Raw genomic sequence first — 21329 nt, forward strand, 5'->3', positions numbered from 1 at the left:
AAGACCAACATATGGTTTGCTTTCCTATGTGGCTACTGTGGCTGCATATTAACCTTGAGTGGTTGTTGCACTGGCACATCCAGGTCCCTCTGAACACTTTTCAATCTCTCACTATTTAAAATAAATATTCAGATTTTCTTTATCGTCTTCTCAAATGGCTGACTTCACATTTTTCCCGCATACTGCAATCTTGAATTGCGATCTTTCTTGGTTAACCCATAATTAACTTATTGCTGCTCATCTTCACAACTTTTATATGAGGATGATTTTTAGTTGCTATATGAAATTGGCTGTCCACAGTACACAGTGTTGGTTCATAGGCTTAATGTGGTACTTTATTGTGAAAAGCTTTAAATATCTTGGAGGCCACACTGATCCTGTACAATAAAGAAAAACAAGTTGTGGATTGTTTTTCCTCAGTACATTATTTTCAAGAACAAAAGTTGGCTTTAATGGATTGCTTCATACATTAAATGGTCTGTCACTTACTGCCTGCCAGAGATTATTTCAAAATATTTTCAGAAGCTTCACTTTCAAGAAGTTGGCAAGTAGTGATTGATAATTCTGCTTCATGGAAGCAATGCAAACTGGATTTCTGTTGTAGAGGCTAGGCTGGAGTCAGTGTGACAAATTACTTTTGCAATTTAACTGTCAATCACCCAGAGATAGACACGACTTCTGGTGGGCTTCTGCTACCTTTTGAGCAATCAAATGTCTCCATAAAATTTCAGATTTTCATGCTTAAAATTGAACTGAATTTGCAGTTGTTACATAGCGATTTGTGCAATTTTTGGTTTAGTTCAGAGATACAGCATGGCCTCAACCCATCAAGTCCACACCAACCATCGATCTCCTGTTTACACTAGTTCTGTTATCCCACTTTCTCATCCACTATACACCAAGGGCAAATTATGGAGGGCCAATTAACCTACACACCAGCACGTCTTGGAATGTGAGAGGAAGCTGGAGCACCCGGAGGAGGTAAGAAGGATGAGAGGGGATCTTAGTGAAACATATACGATTATTAAGGGTTTGGACACGCTAGAGGCAGGAAACATGTTCCCGATGTTGGGGGAGTCCAGAACCAGGAGCCACAGTTTAAGAATAAGGGGTAAGCCATTTAGAACGGAGACGAGGAAACACTTTTTCTCACAGAAAGTTGTGAGTCTGTGGAATTTTCTGCCTCAGAGGGCGATGGAGACAGGTTCTCTGGATACTTTCAAGAGAGAGCTAGATAGGGCTCTTAAAGATAGTGGAGTCAGGGGATATGGGGAGAAGGCAGGAACGGGATACTGATTGAGGATGATCAGCCATGATCACATTGAATGGTGGTGTTGGCTCGAAGGGCCGAATAGCCTACTCCTGCACATATTGTCTATTGTCTATTGAAACCCACGTGATCACACAGAGAACATGCAAACTCCACACGGTCAACACCGAAGGTCATGATTGAAATGGGGTCTCTTTAGTACCCAGGTGATTTAGAAATTACATTTACCCACCAAAGTTAAAACCCTGGCATTGCACTGGAGGTGAAATTATACTAAAAAATTGTTTTTAGGTTATCTGTAATGTAACAGTTATGTCCAATTTAATGGGATTTATGAACTGGTTTGCAAACTTTTTAAAGCAAAGATAGCCTTGAGTTACAATTTTATTTATTTATTTATTTTTTTGTTACTTTATTTGGGAGTTTTCAGTTTCCGCATCAGTAATGATTGATTTTCTTGAAGCCCAGAAGTTTTGCAGAAGATAAATCTGTGTTCAGCATACAAGTACTGTGTGTAGGAAGAATATAATTAACTTGGAAAGGGTGTCTCTTGCTCATACTTCACCACTGGTGAATGTGACATTAAAAAATGTCAAGGTGATAAACTCGGGAATTCACAGCATTACCTGGTTCAAATTGGATAGAGATTCAACAGGATGGTACCTGGGCTTGCAGACTTGAGTTATAGGGAGAGGTTGGATAGGCCAGGACTTTTTCTTTGAGGCCTAGGAGACTGAGGGGCGACCTTATTGAGGTGTACACGATCATGAGGGGCATGGATAAAGTGAACGCACAATCATTTTCCCAGGGTACAGGATTCTAAAACTAGAGGGCATAGGTTTACAGTTGGAGGGAAAATATTTGAGGGGCAACTAATTCACCTAGAGGGTAGTCTGTATCTGGAATGAGCTGCTGGAGGAAGCTACAGAAGTGGATTCAATTAAGACTTTTAAAAGACATTTGGATGATAATGGTTCAATAGTGCTGTTTTTGTTGCATGTTCAAATGCACAGTGGAAATATTTTCTTACATACAGTTCTGTAAAGGATTATCATACTCGATTAGCCAAGTGTACAGAAATAGTCTACGGATAGGAAGGGTTTAGAAGGCTACAGGCCAAATGCAGGCTAATGAAAGTCGCCAGGAATGCCTACCAGGTCAGCATGGTCGGTTGGGGACGCTGCGAGTCGGCTGCCCTGCCAGTAGCGTGTTCGTTAATTTCGACTTTTTGGGGTTTTTTTTTAGTGTGTCCAAATGTTAGTTTAGGTGTCTCTCGGCATGTCTTGTGGGGGGGGGGAGAAAGGGGGAAACTGCTTTTTGGTTGCCTCCTTGATGGAGAGGCGACTTTTTCCATGTCTCCATCCTCGCGGCCTAACTACTTGGATTGGAGCGGCCTTTCCTGGAGTCGGGCCCGGAGCTTCAGCAGCAGGCGCAGAGTGGACTTTTCCATCACGGAGTGGGCGAACCCTTGCCGGGGGTCGCCAGAGAGGAGTGCTCCAATCGCTGCCGTGACTTTGACATCATGGGGCTGTGGTCTGCGGAGCTTCTAGCCGCGGGCGTGGCGTGGACTTACCATCCGGAGTCTGGGATCCCTTGCAAGGGATCGCCGGAGAAGAGCTCCGACCGCCGGCCTGCAACCTATACCATCCTGAAGCCGCGGTCTCCAGTAGGAAAGTCCTGATTTGGGCGCTCCAAGCAGCAGAGTGTGTTCGACTGTCCTGACGTCGGAGGTTTGATCATCCTGATGAGAGGGTCTGTACATCCGGCCTTCCGTAACGGCGACTATGGAAGGTTTATGGCCACGACCACAGATGAACAAAGGAGGAGGACTGACTGAACTTTGTTGCCTTCCACCACAATGAAGAATGCTGTGGTGGATATTTGTGTTCAATTCTATTGTGTATTGTGTGTTTTTTTTTAAGTGTATCGCTGCCTGACAAATTCATTTCACTGCATCTTTGTTTAATTTGACTTTGACTTTGGACAAAGGCGGGCTGAAGGGCCTGTTTCTGTGCTGTACAGCTCCATGACTTCCCTATCTATTCTATCTGCAAAAATCCTTCAGATGTTTCACATGACTGCCTATATGCAAGCAGCCTGCATCAGTTTCACTTTGCTGACCATTACAATGTTTTCTGACCTACGTGGCTTCTGGTCAAACATCACCTTTAAAAAAAAAAAAAAAAAAAAATTCTCACCGTATTTTCAATGCAACGTTTTGTTCCTGCTTATCTCTGTAATCTCCAAGCCTGTAACCTTCCGGAGAACCGCTTCTCTGATTCTGGCCTCTTCCTTGTGCTTTACCGCTGGTGAATGTGACATTAAAAAAATGTCATGGTGATAAACTGTGGAATTCTCTGCAATAACTGCAGTAGTTCTACCTCTAAATGTCTAAAATATTCCTTAAAGCCTGCTTGCTTCGGTAAGTTTTTAAGTTGGCTGTCCAAGTTGTTGTGTGGCATGACATTTAATTTTTTCCTTTGAAAGTGCTTCTGTGATTGCCTCGACATGTTTACTCTAAGTTGCTTAGTTCTCTTCTGTGACCCTAGCTTTGCTCTTAAATACATGTGTAATGTTCACAGCAAAAAAGACACAAAGTGCCCGAGTAAATCGGCGGGTCAGGCAGTATCTCTGAAGAATGTGGGTAGGTGACGTTTTGGTTCGGATATAGGCCTGAGCTGAAAAGCCAAAAGGTGTGAGATAAGGATAGATGCGAATTGTGAAGCCAAAGAAAGGAATGAGGTGGAATGAGAGGGAGAAATGGGTGTGAGTGCTGGTGGGGCGTGGGGCGGGGGGGGGGGGGGGGGGTGTGTGGGAAACATAGAACTAGTGTGGTCGATGGTCGGTGTGGACTCGGTAGGCTGAAGGGTCTGTTACACGCTGTATCTTTCAATCCATTCAAACAGATGCTGTTCAGCTGCCTTTTTTTTCGCTAAAGCTTTGTCTCAAATGCCCACTTAAGGCAGGGAGCTTCAGACTCTCGCCAGTCTTTGGTAAACAAACTCTATGCACTTCACTCTAACCCCGTCTGTCTGTAAGTTTAGATTTATAGCCCTTTAATTATAAATCTCTGAGCTAAGGGAATTAAACCCGTTAACTCGTAGCTTTACTACCGGTAAATCTGTTTCAGAGAAAGTGACCCCAGCCAGTCCAATCGTTCCACATCACTAAACTCTTTCGCTCCTCATAACATCCTCCTGCATCTCCTTTGGAGCACCACAAGTGATTTCACATCCTTCCTGGAATGTAGTGAGAACAAAACGCAGTACACTGGTTATGGCTTTGTGTTTACGCAGATTTGGGTTAACCTTTATGCCGTTTGTTCTCGGCCTTGGCTCGCAAAAGGAAGTGTCTTTCAAGCCCTCGGGTTCACCTTTTCTGACTTGTTTGTGTCTACTTTTGTAGCGTAGTCTTTGGTATTGCTGCTGTAATGTAATAACATTATGAACAAGGAACTGCAGATGCTGGTTTATAGTAAATTGCTGAACTAACCCTGAGTCTCTCTTTGGTATAAACCACCATCTGCAGTTCCTTTTTATTACATTCATGACATAGGTTTCAGGTCTGAGGACCTTAGGATTTATTGCTGGAGTACTATGCGGGTCAGGCAGCATCTCTGGAGAACGTGGATAGGTGATGTTTCAGGTCAGGACCCTTATTCAGACTGATTGTAGTTCGAGGGGGTGGCGGGAGAGATCTGAAAATGAGAAAAAAACCATGACAAATCAGGACCGACAACCTTCAGTCTAAATCCTTAAGGGCCTGTCCCACTTATCCGATTTTTTCGGCGACTTGCCCGGCACCCGTCATGGTCGCAGCAGGTCAACGAACATTTTCAAAATGTTGAAAATCCAGCAGCGACCAGAAAAACATACGACTCTTTGGGTGACTGCTCATGACCAAAGGCGTCACCCCGCGACATGTCATGTGAAACAAGCAGTCCAGCATTTTGTCCTTTGAAGTTTGCACCTTCTCCCTGTGACTACGCGGGTTTCCTCCGGGTGCTCCGGTTTCCCCCTCGTATCGCAGAGGGAATGTTGCTGTTCCTGCTTATTCGGTGAACTCTGAAAGACATTTTTGACTTGACACTGGTGGAATACACTGAAGTCTGACAGCAGCTTGTACAGAGGGATTTATTTCAGCTACTGAAGGTGGCACGGTACTGTCATGTTATATTGCCATTGTGACTACATTGTTCACTTTCACAAAGAGGAGATTCTGAAGCATGTTAATGAATGTGTGGTTCCGTAGCATCACGACCAAGCAACTTGACCCATACACACGATCCATTATTGCTAGCTACAACCAATTCTGCCTTTCAAACAAAAGAATAATTACTGTAAAAAAACTTCTAAGAAATGTTAGGAATAAGTAATTAGTATTCCTTTAAAGAGATTGAAATAAACACTGTATATTCCTAAGATTGTAATAGTGGTGGAATTTGCTGACACAGGATGAACTCGGATTATAGTCGGTCAAAAAATAATTTCTCAATTGCTTACATCTCTGTGTATTTAGTGGGCAGCCTTGGCAGATCTGCAAGGCTTTCATCTGAACCATTAGTAGTGGCATCAAACAGTTCTGTGTTGCGTGTTTTAAGCGCAGAGAGTTTAGGAGATACTTTTTTCCAAAAATAAGCTTTGTTCAAAATGAAAGTTTATACAAAGTAAGAACTCTGCACACTTACTGTGTATCTATACATTAAATGGTGTCATAGTAGTGCATGCACCTTTCTTTACACAAACACCATTGTCACTTGTGGCCCCCTGTGGTGATCTCCCTTCCTTTGTTTGAGGGGTGTCCCCACCGAACTCTGCCCCTCAATATCCAGCAGCAGAAGGACCTCAGTCCCATTTCACAGAGCCTTGGCATTGGCTGCACCAAGCTTCTGTGAGTCCCTCAGCATTCAGTCCTGCAATGGAATGGGTCAGTTGGCAACATTCCCTGAGGGACATCCCTGCGCGCGTGCGCTGGGAGATATTGGTGGAGCAGTTGAGGTGATCAGTCCCTGCAGATGATAAATGGTGCAGAGATGGTGCGTGCACCAGGGGTGCAGGGGCGTGTAGTAGGTGATGGGTGGGGTGCCACGCAATGCTTCCTCCAGGGTGGCGTTAAGCTGCAGAGAGTATTCCATCGTGGCATGCCGTATAATAGATGTGGAAAGGCGATAAAAGGTGCTGGAGTAACTCAGCACACAGCGAGTCAGGCAGCATCTTTGGAGAATGTAGGTAGGTGACGTTTTGGGTTGGGATTGTTTTTGGGGGGGGGCGGAGGTGGGGGAGCGGGTTAGATAGAGAAAGCTGGAAAAGACAGGGGAGGACAAAGCCTGATACAGGTGAGGTGGGTTTGATAGGCAGATGGAGGTTAAAGGCCAGAGATGGAAAAAACAGATGGTGTGAGACAAAAGGATTGAAAAGTTGCAAATCGTGAGGTTAGAAGAAGGAATGTTGGTGGAAGGGGAGTGGGAGAGGAGAAGTAGGTAAGAGTCCAGTAGAGGCAGAAGGGTGAGTGGGAGGGGGAAGGTTATACACAGTGCCCTCCATGATGTTTGGGACAAAGACCCGTCATTTATTTATTTGCCTCTGTACTCCACAATTTTAGATTTGTATTAGAAAAAAAAAAATCACATGTGGTTAAAGTGTACATTGTCAGATTTTAATATAGAATATTGTTATACATTTTGGTTTCACTGTGTAGAAATTACAGAAGTGTTTATACATAGTGTCCCCCCCCCCATTTCAGGGCACTATAATGTTTGGGACACAGCAGTCATGTTTAGTATTTTGTTGCATATCCTTTGCATGCAATGGCTGCTTGAAGTCTGCGATTCATGGACATCACCAGTTGCCGAATGTCTTCTCTGGTGCTGCTTTGCCAGGGCCTGTATTGCAGCCAAGTTTAGCTTATGCTTGTTTTCGGGGCTAGTCCCCTTCAGTTTTCTCATCAGCATATAAAAGACATGCTCAATTGTGTTCATAGAAACATAGAAACATAGAAATTAGGTGCAGGAGTAAGCCATTCGGCCCTTCGAGCCTGCACCGCCATTCAATATGATCATGGCTGATCATCCAACTCAGTATCCCGTACCTGCCTTCTCTCCATACCCCCTGATCCCCTTAGCCACAAGGGCCACATCTAACTCCCTCTTAAATATAGCCAATGAACTGGCCTCGACCACCCTCTGTGGCAGAGAGTTCCAGAGATTCACCACTCTCTGTGTGAAAAAAGATCAGGAGGTTCAGATCAGGAGGTTGACTTGGCCACTTAATTGACCATTTTTTAGCTTTGAAAAACTCCTTTGTTGCTTTAGCAGTATGTTTAGGATCATTGTCTTGCTGCAGAATGAACCGCTGACCAATGAATTTTGAGGCATTTGTTTGAACTTGAGCAGATAGGATTAATCAGAATTTATTATGTTACTACCATCAGCAGTTGTATCATCAATTAAGATAAGTGAGCCAGTACCAGCAGCCATACATGCCCAGGCCATAACACCCCCACCACCGTGTTTCACAGATGAGGTGGTATGCTTTGGATCTTGGGCAGTTCCTTCTCTCCTCCATACTTTGCTCTTGCCATCACTCTGATATAAGTTAATCTTCGTCTCGTCTGTCCACAAGACCTTTTTCCAGAACTGTGGTTGCTCTTTTAAGTACTTCTTAGCAAACTGTAACCTGGCCATCCTACTTTTGTGGCTAACCAGTGGTTTGTATCTTGCAGTGTAGCCTCTGTATTTCTGTTCATGAAGTCTTCTGCAGACAGTGGTCATTGACAAATCCACATCTGACTCCTGAAGAGTGTTTCTGATCTGTCGGACAGGTGTTTGGGAATTTTTCTTTATTATAGAGAGAATTCTTCTGTCATCAGCTGTGGAGGTCTTCCTTGGCCTGCCAGTCCCTTTGCAATTAGTAAGCTCTCTTTCTTGTTAATGATGTTCCAAACAGTTGATTTTGGTAAGCCTAAGGTTTGGCTGATGTCTCTAACAGTTTTATTCTTGTTTCTCAGTTGCATAATGGCTTCTTTGACTTTCATTGGCACAACTTTGGTCCTCATGTTGATAAACAGCAATAAAAGTTTCCAAAGGTGATGGAAAGACTGGAGGAAAGACTAGGTGCTGAGCAATCTCTTATACCTGCTGTAAGGAGGCAATTAAACACATCTGAGCTATTTCAAACACCTGTGAAGCCATGTCCCACACATTATGGTGCCCTGAAATGGGGGGGATTATGTATAAACACAGCTGTAATTTCTACATGGTGAAACCAAAATGTGTAAAAATGGCCTTTAATAAAATCTAACAATGCACACTTTAACCACATGTGATTTTTTCTATTACAAATCCCAAATTGTGGAGTACAGAGGCAAATGAATAAATTATGGGTCTTTGTCCCAAACAATAGACAATAGGTGCAGGAATAGGCCCTTCGAGCCAGCACCGCCATTCAATGTGATCATGGCTGATCATCCCCAATCAGTACCCCGTTCCTACCTTTTCCCCATATCCCCTGACTCCGTTATTTTTAAGAGTTCTATCTAGCTCTCTCTTGAAAGCATCCAGAGAACCTGCCTCCACCGCCCTCTGAGGCAGAGAATTCCACAGACTCACCACTCTCTGTGACAAAAAGTGTTTCCTCGTCTCCGTTCTAAATGGCTTACTCCTTATTCTTGAACTGTGGCCCCTGGTTCTCGACTCTCCCAACATCGGGAACATGTTTCCTGCCTCTAACGTGTCCAAGCCCTTAACAATCTTATATGTTTCAATGAGATATCCTCTCATCCTTCTAAACTCCAGAGTATACAAGCCCAACTGCTCCATTCTCTTAGCATATGACAGCCCCGCCATCCCGGGAATTAACCTTGTTAACTCCAAACATTATGGAGGGCACTGTACTTACCTTAAATTGGAGAATTCAATGTTCATACTGTTGGCAGAAGATGAGTCAGGCATCCAGTATTTGAGAATGGGATTGATATTTTTTTACATTTTTTGTGAATTGAATGATATGGGGTTAGTGTGGCACTGATGTAGAAGTGCCTTGATCTGGAGAAGGTCCGGAACCAATACGTTGCCTGTCCATTTCCATCACAGAAGCTGTCTGACCCGCTGAGTTCTTCCAGCACTTTGTATTTAGTGGAAGGTACCAACATCCGCAGTTCTTTTTGTCACTCATCCATGATCTCGTTGAGTGGCCAGGAAGGTACAAAGGTCAAATGGCCTGCTCGGGCTTCTGTCTTTTGTTTTCATGACCTGATTGTGTAACCATTAATCTAGGTGAGTTTCTGATTCAAAATGTCACGCAACGTGCTGGAGTAACCGATCCATTAGTTCAGAATTTATAGGAGCAGAATTAGGCTATTCGGCCCATCAAGTATACTCCACCATTCAATCATGGCTGATCTACCCTTCCCTCAAAACCATTCTCCTGCCTTCTCCCCATAACCCCTGACACCTGACCTAATCAAAAACCTATCAATCTCCACCTGACCTGCTGAGTTGTTCCTGCACTTTGTGTCTATTTTCGTAAACAAGCACCTGCAGTTCCTTGTTTCTGAATTGATTTTAAAATAGTTTTATTCAACAAAATTTGTTTTGTGGCACCACAGCTGAACAAAGGCGTCTTTTGGATTTAATTCAAGGTATACTGTTTTGTATCTTATTGGAGTTATGCAGAGGAACATGTTTTGGGTATGTGTCATCTTTACTTCCTCCAGCCCCCCTCCCTCGCCTTCGCCTCAAGGGCAATATTATAGTCTTTGAGATTTACAGCACGGAAACTGGCCCTTTGGCCTATCATCCATGCTATTCAAGATGCCGCCTAAGCTCGTCCCACTTGCCTGTGTCGGCCCATTTTCCTCTAAGCCTTTGCTATCCGTGTACATATCCACATGTCTTTTAAATTATGTAATTTTACTTGCTTCTACCACATCGTGTGGCAGCTGGTTCCATATATCCACCACTCTGAGGTCCACTATAAGTCTTTCCCCTCTTGCTGTAAACCAATGGCCTCCAATATTCGGTTTCCCTACCCTGGAAAAAAGAACTTTGCATACAAAGCAAATGAGAAGACCTTAACGTGTGCAAACATGCACAATGATCTTTCCCCTTATAGCTCTGCCAGCAAAACCTCAAGGAAAAAATGGGAGGAAAGCAAGACCAGTCAGCTTACTCAGAGAATGATTCATCCATCAGGCCCAGAGGAGCAAGTGCATGCACAGAAACAAAATGTTTGGCAATCCCTCCTCTGCAGTGAAACCATTTTGCCCATGTACCCAGTTCCATGTTGGTCTTGGAGACAGTGGCTGTGTGTACCAGCTGACGGCAGCAAGTGGCAGGCCTTGTACACAGACGGGTTTATTGAGTTTAAGAAGGAACTGCAGATGCTGGAAAATCGAAGGTATACAAAAATGCTGGAGAAACTCAGCGGGTGCAGCAGCATCTATGGAGCGAGGGAAATAGGCAACGTTTCAGGCCGAAACCCTTCTTCAGTGAGCACTGCTGCAAGGTCAGGGAAGGGTATTGAGAATCAGAGGACATAGTTTTAAGGTGAGGGGGGCAAGATTTAATAGGAACCTAAGTGGTAACGTTTTCACACAAAGGGTGTTAGGTGTATGGAACGAGCTGCCGGCAGGATGTATGGAACGAGGTAGTTGAGGTTGGTAGTATCGCAACGTTTAAGAAACATTTAGACAGGTACATGGTTAGGACAGGTTTTAAGGGATATAGGTCAAACGCAGGCAGGCCGACTCGTTTAGATGGAGCATGTTCGTCAGTGTGGGCAAGTTGGGCCAGAGGGCATGTTTCCATGCTGTATGACTCTGAGCCTATAAATAGCTGAGGAAACATACCCACAAAAGTCATCTATCTGAAGCAGCGAGTCTGTCAGCTAGCACGGGCACCAGAAGAGTAGAGGAGTTGGAATTGTGTCAATTGGTCACTACAGAAGATTATGCCCAAATTGTTACTTTTTCCACCCTCTTGTTATGGATGAGAGTTATGGCTGTGGGCATCGTTTAGTTGCTTGTATAAAGTCACTGTATTGACAAATTGTTCAACATTCCTGAAGAAGTGGCAAGGCTGTGCAGAGTGAAAAAGGCCATACAAGGGGCAGACATGCTTTCACTGAAGAGAGACACAGAGTGCTGGAGTTCCAAAGTTCCATACCAATCACCCTTTGTGTAAAATATAACATGCCCCTCGGGTTCTTATTAAATCTTTCCCCTCTTGGCACAGTTGCGCAGCTGTAACCATATAACCATATAACAATTACAGCACGGAAACAGGCCATCTCGGCCCTACAAGTCCGTGCCGAACAAGAGTAACTGTAGAGTTGCTGTCTTACAGCACCAGAGACCCGGGTTTAGTCCTGACCGAGGGTGCTGTGTGTACGGAGTTTATGTTCTCCCTGTGACCGCGTGGGTTTTCTCCTGGTGTTCCGGTTTCCTCCCACACTCCAAAGACCTACAGGTTTGTAGGTTAATTGGCTTTGGAACAATTGTAAATTGTCTCTAGTGTGTAGGATAGTGTTAGTTACGGGGTGATCGCTGGTCGGCGCAGACTCGGTGGACCAAAGGGCCTGGTTCCGCACTGTCTCTAAAATAAATTAAGCTCTCGCCGTAAACCTATGTTATCTAATTCTTGATTCCTCTATTCTGGGTAAAATACACCATGCATTCGCCCCATCTACTCCTCTCATGATCTTACACATCCCTATAAGATATATGCAACAGCACATGTACTTATGAAGAGAATGTCCAAGTTAAGTTTCAGTTTAAGCCTATCTGGTGATCATCTGCCTGTAGGAATGTGCACACTGCTGGCTTCAACACAACCTCAGGCATTGATCAGTGACGAGCGAGCACATAAATCTCACTGAGGTCTTCAGTCAGCGATTCCTCCGTCAGGCCCAGGAGAGCAAGTACGTATATGCTTAAAGACCAAGCTTCTGGGGACCCCTGCTCCACAGGTTAGTCATTTAGCCCACCTTCCCACTTCCATTGTGAACTTCGGATAACAAATTACTGATGGTAATTTTTAGACTTCCGTGTTCACACATACATTTGTGGAAATTCTAAGTTGCCAGTGACATCTGGTAATAATTTAGTTGGAATTTAAGATGGAATTTAACTCTGACAAGTGTGAGAAGATGCATTTTGGGATGTTAAACCAGGGCAAGACATTCTCCCTATCCCTATCATGTCTTGTGAGTTGTTGGACAGAGACCCTTGGGTTATAAGTACTCGTCTGCTACAAGTCTCCCATAACCTTGGGTTACAAGTCTCCTATCACTATTGCTCTCCCGTTCACCTGCCTGTTTTGAATTCTGTGGGCTGTGTTTGAGTCAGAAGTGCTGAGGCTTTGTTGCGAGAGGCTTGGTTGAGGAGGCTGAGTAGTGGATCTAAAAGTGATTGTTTTCAAAAAATAACATGCCTGCAGTGAATCGTGGCGCTGTGAAATTCATTATTTTAAGCCAGGATGGGAAGAGATTGAGATTTCAGTAAAAACTTGAAGGAAAAAAAAAATACTTGCAGAGGGTTTCAGGAATAGAAACAGAGAATTAAACTAACTGGTTTGCTTTTGCAAAAGGGTGCAATCATTCTGATTCTGTGTGGAGTTGTATCAAAATTTCCTTGATATTGTTTTGTCAACCCATGGACGTCATGTGCTGAGGCCTCTCCTCTGCTGGTGACATCATGTGCTGACGCCTCTGCTGCCACACAGTGCAACCACTCTGCAACTGCAAGTCTCCCATCCATTTAGTATAATGGAGAATCAAGCAATTGTACATGCTGGTGTACAAAAGAAGACACAGTGCTGGAGTAACTCAGCGGGTCAGGCAACATGTCTGGAGAACGTGGACAGGTGACGTGAAGGGACCCGAACTGATCACCTTTCCACGTTCTCCAGAGATACTGCTTGACCCGCTGAGTTACTCCAGCACTTTGTCTTGTCCGTGTAATGGCTTTGATTAATGGAACTTCACCATTTTAAGGTGAAGATGGTGTTTCCAGCTTAGTTAAAGGAGGTAAGGGTTTGTGACCAGAATGGTGTTTCCACAAAGTTCCATGTCAGGGCCCTTGTTTTTCTTAAAATACATCAACGATTTAGATAAATGTAAAAATCATCAGTCAACAAATTTACAGACTGTTGGTTGTAAAGAGGATGTCATTGAGCAAGTCAAAAATGGCAAATAGAAGAATATGGATTTATGTGCAGGTAGATAAGAGATAGTCTAGGTATCATGTTTGCCACAGACATTGTGGACTTTGCTGTACTACTTGCTCTGTGCTATGCAATTCAATCCATGTTAATGTGGCAAAATGTACTTGGGGTAAGTAAGACAAAGGAGGAAATGATTTTATGCAGTCCGGTGGAATCCTGTTTTGTTTATAGTGTCTGCAGTCTTAAGGAATTGTCTGGCTGGTTTCAGCCAAAAGTTCAGATTCCTCTTATGTTGGCTGATGGGCTTCTGTGTGTTTATTGGTGGTTCTCATCTTCCCTGCTTCCCTGAACTCCATTAAAAATGAAGTTTAGAGTTGGGAACTCAAGGCAAATTCTTGATGCAGATAAGGGATTGACTGCAGATCAGAAAATAGCAATTTTTCTCACACAGGGTGGTAGATCCATGGAACGAGCTGCAAATGAGGTAGTTGAGGTAGGTACTGTCAGAATGTTAAAAAGAAAACCAGTTTGGACAGGTACATGGACAGGAGAAGACAGGTTTAGAGGGATATGGGCCAAACACAGGCAGGTGGGACTAGTGTAGATGGAGCATGTCGTCAGCATGGGTAGGTCGGACCAAAGGGCCTGTTTTGACATCATGAGACTCTGATTCTAAGACATTTAGCACATTTTTTGGATAGTTGTTGGTGAGGAATAAAAGCTGACCCTTGCCAGGGCACCCGCATTGCAAGAATGAATAAAATAAACATTCTGGCTGTGTTACTGCATTGCTCGAATGGTTTCAGGAATTATCTGTGGTACATTCTGTCTGTTTCACTTAATGATGAGTTTATTATTCAAACTTAATGTTCTTAAATAAAGTTTAATTTCCGCTCCATTCTGTGAAAATGTTAGAACCCTGCCCATTGGCTTATGTGAGGCAAGTGAAGACTAATTTCCCCAATCTTCAAGTTATGTACAGTTGTGGAATGTTTGTTCTTTCTGTCATATTCTTGCTCAGTCACTCAGCTGGTCTTTATCCATTTTCACCCTCTCTTGGTTCTTCTAAGCTTATTTTCCCATATTTGGTTCCAGCATCTGCTTGTTGATGTAAATTGTAAATAGTTGAGGTCAAGGCATTCCAATAATTATGCATTCATTTCCAATTCGTCACAGACACCTGACAGAGCCGTAAGAGATCCAGGTTTGATTCTGACTTTGGATGCTGTCTGTGTGGAGTTTGCACGTTCTCCCTGTGACTGTGCTGGTTTGCTCCGGGTGCTCCGGTTTCTCCCACATCCCAAGGATCTAAAAATAGCAGAGTCAGGGGATATGGGGAGAAGGCAGGAACGGGGTACTGATTGGGGATGATCAGCCATGATCACATTGAATGAGGGGTGCTGGCTCGAAGGGCCGAATGCCTACTCCTGCACCTATTGTCGGTAGGTTAATTGGCCTCTAAATTGCCCCTAATGTGTAGGAAATGGATGAGAAAGTGGGATAATATCAAACTAGCTGTGAACAGATGATTGATGGTCTGCATGAACTAAGTGGGCTGAACAGCCTGTTTCCATGCTGTATCTATAAACTAAATAGTTACCTGTCATAATTGCATATGAATATTGTGATAACCTCTTGTGTACAGCCTCATCAAATGCCTTTTGAAAATCCACATACTGTATACATTCTCCGGCCTTAAAAGGCTTAGTTAGGAAGTTTTGCATGTCCCAACAACTCTCATCAATTTCTACAGATGCGCCGTAGAAAGCATTTAATCGGGATGCATCACAACTTGGTTTGGGAACCGACCTAAACAGACCAAGACTGCAAGAAATTGCAGTGAATTTTGGACACTGCCCAGACCATCACACAAACTAACCTCCCTTCCATTGACTCAATTTATCCCATCCATTGACTCCATTTATACCTCTCACTGCCTCGGCAAGGCCAGCAGCCTTCTCCCCTCTCCCATCGGGCAAAAGGTATAGAAGTGTGAAAACACACACCTCCAGATTCAGGGACAGTTTCTTCCCAGCTGTTATCAGGCAACTGAACTACTATCTACCTCATTGGTGACCCTCGGACCATCTTTGATTGGACTTTGCTGACTTTATCTTGCACTAAATGTTATTCCCTTATTATGTATCTGTACACTATGAACGGCTTGATTGTAATCATGTAACCAACACAGTCGTTGTCTCCATCACAATCTCTCTTTTAAAAAAAAACATGTTTTAAATCAATGGTTCCTGTAGGTTTGTTAGCTCTGGTTTTCCACGATTTCCTCACTGCTCCATTTAATTACTTTTAAGTTGATGGGTCTGGTTAAATCCTTGGTTTGCCACAGCTATTCTTTGTCATTGCTACACCAAAGGCAGACACAAACATTTTTAAAGGTACTTGTCATTTCCTGTTCATATTGTAATTGTTCCACATTGTAAAGGAACCATATAGATTTTTGCTATTTTCCTTGGCAATTTTTCTTTTTCTTCATAGTTTTCTCTTTTATTCTTCATCATGATCAATTTCTTGGATACCCTTTGATTTAGTAGAAAACCTTTCTGATCTTCAAGCAGTGTACTCATTTTGTTAAGTCTTAAATACAATAGTAGGTTTGCAGCTAATCACAAGTGCTGGAGTAACTCAGCGGGTCTGGCAACATCTTTAGAGAACATGGGATAGGTGATGTTTTGGGTCGAACCCTCCTTCCGACTGATTGGTCTGAAGAAGGGTCTTGATCTGAAATGCCGTAAATCCATTCTCTCCACAGATGCTGACTGACCCGCTGAGTTCCTCCAGCACTTTGTGTTTTGCTCAAGGTTCCAGCATCTGTAGTTCCTTGTCCCCACTTTATGAATTGTGCTTTGATCCTTGTTTTTGTTTAGTTCAGTTTATTGTTGTCACGTGCAGTGAGATACAGTGAAAAGCTTCTGTTTATGTGCTATCTATCCAGTAAAAAAAGATTATGCGCGAATATATGAATATAATCGAACTGTCCCTGGAAATAAAAAGAATAAAGGATAACAAGAAGTGTGTCTACTTCACTGCATTCATAGCCTTGGTCTGGGGAATCTAATCAGTAGGCAAAGGTATTTGTCGCATCCAAGTTTTTTTAGAGATATAGTGTGGAAATGGGCCCCTCGGCACAGCGAATCTATGTCGACCAACGAACACCTGTACACCAGTTCAATGTTATTTCAATTTTGCATCTTGACATATGGGCAATTTACAGAAGCTAATTAACCTACAAGCCTGCACGTCTTTGGGATGTGGGAGGAAATCGGGGGAAAATGGAGAAAACCCATGCGGTCGTAGGGAGAACATGCAAACTCCGCACAGACAGGTCAGGATCAAACCCAAGACGCTGGTGCTGTGAGGCGGTGACTCTACCACTATGCGACTTGTGCTTAATTTATTTTCGTAGACTCGCTTGTTTGCGTTGTTTTGGCGGGCACCGTGGAAAGGTCTATTCTTGATAGTGTTTACCCTTTTGTGGATTTGAGGCAAATGCTCCATGACACAATGAAATGCTTCACAAGAATGACAATGATGGGCTTTAGTGTTTGAAAGCAGACAAGCGGAAAGAGTTATAGATGTCTGTAGAGAATACTGCAGTGAGGCAACACCATTCAACCGTGCAGCCATGCTCACCGTTCAGTGAAGGAGAATTGGAAAAAAAATGTTAGTTATGTTTATTATTGTCACGTGTACCCGAGGTACAGTGAAAATGTTGTTTTACATGCTATGCAAACAGATTAGATGCACCCGATATACAATCAGTTCAGACGAGAGTACAACAAGAGCATAGGGGAAGATACAGAGTGCAGAATATAGTTCTCACTTACATTGTAGAACGATTCACAAAGAACAGTAGACTGCTTGTGTAACATTACTATTCGAGAAGGGTGTAATGAAAATTAAGGCTACGACAATTAGCCTAACAAATAACAGGCAATGGGGCTTTTAGCAAAAAAAACCCTCACAATATGACTAGAAGAATTTCAACCTCTTACTCCGGGGTTTTTGGAGGGGAGAAAGGTTTAAACTTTATCAGCTTGTATCTGAATAATTTTACAGCCTTTCATTCAAACTGAAGCCAAACATTGTGCTTGATCACATCTCTTTCTCTGGGGGATGGACTCAGCAGACAACTGATGTTCATATAACAATTATACACTGGACCATGTCGTAACATTTTTTAATTTAAAAATTAAATTGTATTAATAAAACAAATCGGCAAATACTGCACAAACTGTATGTCTTTATACTCAAAATATCTAGTTCATGAGTTGCAACACAGCCGTGCCACATGTAACCTGTTTGAACAATACTCCGGCAGCTGAATTGGACTCCGCCTCTCTACGCCTTGTGGTGGCAGCACTTTTTGAAATGACAGTGGAGTAAGTAGCTAGCGAGCTACTGTAGTTGTGGCTTTACATAGAGCTATGCAACACAAGAACAGGCCATTTGGCCTACAATATCGGTGACATTATGCCAAGACTCTCCTGATTAATAGGGGTGTTCAAGGAGAAGAATTAATCCATCTGACCCATCAAGTCTACACTGCCATTCAATCATGGCTGATCTATCCTTCCCGCTCAACCCTTTTCTCTGTACTTCTCCCCTTAAACCCCCTGACACTCTTACTAATCAAGAATCTGTCTTAAATATATTTATTGACTTAGCAATAAATTCCATAGATTCACTACCCTCTGACTAAATAATTTGCTACTCATATGAGGGAGAAGGCAGGGGAATGGGATGGGGAGGGAAAAGATAGATTGGCCATGATTTAATGAAGGAGTAGACTTAATGGGCCAAATGGTGTAATTCTGCTCCCATGGCCGATTAATTTCTGAAGACCAACTCTTACCTGCCTGTGTAGGAAAGAACTGCAGATGCTGGTTTATATCGAAGGTAGACACAAAATGCTGGAGTAACTCAGCGGGACAGGCAGCATCTCTGGAGAGAAGGAATGGGTGAAGTTTCGGGTCAAGACCCTTCTTCTGTCTGAAGGAGGGTCTCGACCCACGAAACATCGCCCATTCCTTATAACTCTCCACTTCCTGCATTTTCCTTGTGCCTTTCCCAAAGTCCCTTAAATGTCATTAAGGTATCTGCTTTGACTACCGCTACCAGCTGCACATTCCAGACAAAAAAAAACTTGCTCTGCATGTCTGCTTTACATATACATTTTGATTATGAGGCAGATACTGTTCTACGATGTGCAGGAAGGAATTGCAGATGCTGGTTTAAACCAAAGATCCTATAAGCGAGCAAGTTAGTCCACTCGACGAAAAAGATGTAGTACGGTCATGGGCAGATTCATGGGTAACTTAAGGCCCGATTTCCGTAACCGGCTTCCGTCTCCGCACCAAAGATCCCATAGGATAATAGTGCGGAGACGGAAGCCGGTTACGGAAACATCCTCCTAAAAATAAAAGTTATTTGGTAAAAATCTTCTAATTTTCAGAATTTTAATTTATTAACCCAAACTGTTCCCCCGCTACGTTGATTACACTGCGAGTCGGGTCCGTTGCGCACTACACGTCAGCATTTAGCAGGAGTGGTCTATCTTGCTCTGCTATAGGATCTTTGGTTTAAACAGAAGGCTGGACACAAAATGCTGGAGTAGCTCCAGCGGGACAGACAGCATTTCTAGAAAGAAGGAATTAATGGGTGAGAGACCCTTCTTCAGAGTTACTCCAGCTTTTTGTATCTATCTACCAAAGATATAGGATCTTTGCTATTATGGTGTAGCAAGCGAGAAGTTGTGAGAATGCTGGAGATGCATTGTGCTGTTTCAGGGGCCCAGGAGTTGCCAAACACACTAGGAAACAGCACAGTTTCAGTGTAAATGTACCTAGATTCTATTCTTTGATTAATGACAAGCCCCACAGAAGCAGGGCATCAAAAAATTAGTGAAAACTCTGAGTGTTCCTCTCCACGGAAATCTTTAGTAAAAGGCGAAAGATTTATACGATCTGAAGAGAAACCAGAGTGTACTGAATACAACAGTTTGCACCTCCCCCCCTCACTCTGCACCTACCCCCTTTCGGTAACGGTGACCAACCTCATTCATAATCTAATCGACAGCAGAAACGAGAACACTGAATAGAATTGTTTTAGCGTTCATAAATCACCATTCACGGAAGAATCACAGTAAACAATAATTATATAATAATGATTTCTATCCGCGCAAAGCTTTCTGGTATGCAAATAAGGGGGCGGGGCCTATTTGGAAACTCGCGTCGGCTGCAAGCACTGAACTTTTATTATTTAAACAAAACTGAAGAACGCAGTCCAAAGCTTCTCAAAATCATTCTGTTGCTAATTTTCTACACAGTGTCAGCATATATATTTGTACTGTACTGCAGTTGTACAGGGTCTTGGTGAGACCACACCTGGAGTATTGCGTACAATATTGGTCTCCTAATCTGAGGAAAGACATTCTTGCGGTAGAGGGAGTACAGAGAAGGTTCACCAGACTGATTCCTGGGATGGCAGGACTTTCATATGAAGATAGACTGGGCTTGTACTCGCTAGAATTTAGAAGATTGAGGGGGGATCTTATAGAAACTTACAACATTCTTAAGGGGTTGGACAGGCTAGATGCAGGAAGATTGTTCCCGATGTTGGGGAAGGTCTTTTAGGACCGAGGTGAGAAAAACATTTTTCACACAGAGAGTGGTGAATGTCTGGAATTCTATGCCACAGAAGGTAGTTGAGGCCAGTTCATTGGCTATATTTAAGAGGGAGTTAGATGTGGCCCTTGTGGCTAAAGGGATCAGGGGGTATGGAGAGAAGGCAGGTACAGGATACTGAGTTGAATGATCAGCCATGATCATATTGAATGGCGGTGCAGGCTCGAAGGGCCGAATGGCCTACTCCTGCACCTAATTTCTATGTTTCTATGTTTACATATGAATTGTCTTCTACAGCCAATTTTCAATCCATTCTACAAATTCTCGTGGTTCTGCTTTAATATTCAGGAACAGCTTCCCATGAGGGTCCTTGATGAAGCTGTACTGAGGTCCATGTATATAACATCCACTGCCTAACTCTCCACAATCATCTTCATCACCTTCCCAAAAATCTCAATCACCATCACCTCGCCGTACAGAGCCACGCTGACTTGTTTAAATATGTCTGTGCTGTTCCGGATACTGGTATGCTGTGAGAATCTTCTGTCATAATTTCCCTCTAACTGATGTAAGGTTCACCAGCCCATAATTTCCTAGTTTCTAGCTATTGTTCTTTAACATATGATCTTTCCTTCTATTGTCTGGAATGAACATTTCTAATTTATACAGCCCAGTCGAAGTTTGAATTTTGTCATCAGTCTCATGAAATGTCTTGAACTGCAACCTCACCTATCCGTGTTCTCCAGAGATGCTACCTGACCCACTGAGTTACTCCAGCACTTTGCATTCTATGCAAGATTCCAGAATCTGCAATTCCAAGCAAGAATTTCATTGTCCTATCTGGGACACATGATAATAAATTCTCTTGACCTTGTGTCTTTGAAGGTTTAGGTTTATTATTGTCAAGTGTACTTAGAACATAGAAACATAGAAAAATATGTGCAGGAGTAGGTCTTTCGGCCCTTCGAGCCAGCATCACAATTCGAGATTATCATGGTTGATCATCTAAAATCAGTACCCCGTTCCTGCTTTCCCCCCATATCCCTTGATTAATTTAGCCCGAAGAGCTAAATCTAACTCTCTCTTGAAATCCAGCGAATTGGCCACCACTGCCTTCTGTGGCAGAGAATTCCACAGATTCACAACTCCCTGGGTGAAGTTTTTCCTCATCTCAGTCCTAAATGGCCTACCCTTTATTCTTAAACTGTGACCCCTGATTCTGGACTCCCCCAACATTGGGAACATTTTTCCTGCA

At 43.2% G+C, this 21329-nt stretch overlaps 1 protein-coding gene and 1 non-coding gene across 7 annotated transcripts in view; one reads left to right on the plus strand and one right to left on the minus strand.

Annotated features, from left to right (window-relative positions):
• Window positions 1-21329, plus strand: part of map4k3a (mitogen-activated protein kinase kinase kinase kinase 3a) — a 154224-nt gene that overhangs the window by 40693 nt on the left and 92202 nt on the right. The window contains exon 1 of one of the 6 annotated variants that reach the window (XM_055639384.1): window positions 3896-3914. The exons of the other annotated variants lie outside the window; for them this stretch is intronic. The gene's annotated coding sequence lies outside the window, so the exon portion shown is untranslated. Of the gene's footprint in view, window positions 1-3895; window positions 3915-21329 lie in introns of those variants that run through there. 6 annotated transcript variants of the gene reach the window in all.
• LOC129699909 (U5 spliceosomal RNA) lies at window positions 19321-19434 on the minus strand. The gene has a single exon (XR_008723949.1). It is a non-coding gene; the product is annotated as a U5 spliceosomal RNA (small nuclear RNA).

This window comes from Leucoraja erinacea, chromosome 8, assembly GCF_028641065.1.
Source record: "Leucoraja erinacea ecotype New England chromosome 8, Leri_hhj_1, whole genome shotgun sequence".
NCBI lineage: Eukaryota > Metazoa > Chordata > Chondrichthyes > Rajiformes > Rajidae > Leucoraja > Leucoraja erinaceus.